The sequence below is a fragment of the Penaeus japonicus genome, unplaced genomic scaffold (assembly GCF_977035675.1).
Source record: "Penaeus japonicus unplaced genomic scaffold, GWHDUDI00000001_assembly GWHDUDI00000010, whole genome shotgun sequence".
Taxonomy (NCBI): domain Eukaryota; kingdom Metazoa; phylum Arthropoda; class Malacostraca; order Decapoda; family Penaeidae; genus Penaeus; species Penaeus japonicus.
Window position 1 is genome coordinate 21,985,019 of NW_028234412.1, and position 2,500 is coordinate 21,987,518.

Genomic DNA, 2,500 nt, shown 5'->3' on the forward strand with positions numbered 1-2,500 from the left:
ATATATATATAATATATATATATATATATAATATATATATATATTATATATAATATATATTCGTATATATATATATATATATATATATATATATATATATATATATATATATATATATATATATATATATATAAACACACACACACACACACACACACACACACACACAAAACACATATATATATATATATATATATATATATATATATATATATATATATATATATATATATATATATATATATTTATATATATATGTATATTATTATACATATCTATATGTTTTTTATATGAATATATATATATATATATGTTGTTATATATATATATACATACATATATATATATATATATATATATATATATATATATATATAATATATACATACATATACATATACACAGCCCTCTTTTTCTCTTCTGAAATCTTCGCCAGGTGAAGGCTATTGAAGTTATTTTTTCTTAGCGAAATGATTCGTCAGAGCTAATCCTGTCCGGCTGACCACCATTGACAAAGGGGATATCACATTTACAATTATCGCGACTAGATGATCATTCAGCTATTAAAATAAATGACATTTCTATTTTCAGGTACATAATTTACTGAAATAGAATGTAATAAATCGTACGGAAAATTATCACACTAATTATGAACACAGGCTCAGCGATCAATACAATTATACGCTTAAAGAGCACAGTCATACCGAGCGGTTAAAGGATGCTCGGTTCGGCGAGCCTTCTGTGCTTCCGAAAAGGTTGATGCGATAGAATGCACTGTTACATGGTTGAGTGTTGCAGCAGACGATCGAAACGTTGTGTTCATGGTTTGGGTTAGAAAGAGAGGGAGATGAGGAAGAAGGGAGGGAGATAGGGAACGGGGGGAGGAAAAGAGGGAGAGAGGAAAATAAAGATGAAGGGAGAAAGAGGGAAAGGGGGGGGGGAAGAGGGAGAAAAAGGAATGGGATATTAAGAGGCTATGGGGAAAGGTTATTGTATATTACTCTATATATCTACCTTCTCTCCTTTCCTATTTCCTTCTCTCCCTCCCGGTTCTCCCTTGCTCCTTCCCGCCTGAATCTCGATAAAAAGGTATAAAAAGTCTCGATCAAAGAAGAAACTTTTTTTCTTTGCTTTTTTTTTTTTTTTTCCTTTCCCTTTTTAAAGTCACGTATTTTTTTTTTTTTTTTTTTTTCCTCCTTAGATGACTGCACAGACAAACAGACTTTTTTGGAGTAGCGTGACAGTGGATAATGCGTTTTTAGGTGTCTTGTCACCAGGTTGGACTTGGAGGTGAATGCCATTTGATTATCTTTACCAGGAGATCGAATGGTATTATAAGTACATTCTTTTCTTTGCGGAGCAGATGGCGTTATGCTCCAGCGGCGCTTGTTGTATATATGTTTGATGTTCAGTTTACAGAAAAGTAAAAGCGTTGACTTTGGAGAAAGATCGAATTTCAGGAAATAAATTACCTATGGACTTTTTATCATCAGGTCTCCCTTGAGCCTCCTAGAAGTATAGTAGAGATTTGAGGATTTTAGCATTATGAAGGGAAAAATAAATGAGTGAGACAGAATCAGAGACATACATTTACAGGAAAAAAGATTGAGGGATTGAAACGAAGAGACGGATAGCTATCCGTCAGACACATAGAGATGCATAAATGAATATAAACAGAAGCACAGAAAGAGACAGAAAGACATTTCTTAAATACTTGATAAAAAAACCTTGTCATACATTTCCTTAGTAATTATCGTGGGGTCTATAATCATGTGACAATATGTTCTATGTTAACGTTTCATAAAGTAGCGTGAGGATATAGCAGAATATCTACGTATGTTCTACTGAAAATCGATAACTACGAATAGTTCTATCATCTTTGGTATAAGGTTTATTGAAGGCTTATGAGAGACCATCTCATATCAACACGGTTTTGCAGATAACTAAAATTGAATATTACAAATTATAACGAATACGTCAAAAGTCCTGGTATTAGAATCTGAATGATCTCATCCTTTATGAGGAAAACCGTTAATAAAACATTTCTTACTACGCCGGGCGTCTCGCATTCAAGAAGAGGGTGAATCGAGGCGTAATTGGAGCAACAAAACAGTAAATTCATATTCATGCCGGTTTATTTACCAATTAGAGTACAGTTATTTTCGCCATTACAACGCCGACATCCTCTTGACACCGTTCGTTTTCTTTGTCACTTTCATAGAAAACGGATATAAAAGTAACGGAGAAGGAGATCATCTCCGTGGACTCGAGCTGCTCTGTTATCATTTTCTTGTGCTTGTTGCACGAAAGGTGATGCGGAGGAGGTTAAGGAGGGGCAGAGGAGGGACGCGTTGGAATCCAGTGTCATTTGGAAGTCATTAAAGACACATTTTTATATAAAATGTATATACATATATGTATATATATATATATATATATACTATTATAGCTATAATGTAGAATATATATATATATTATATATATATATATATATACATAT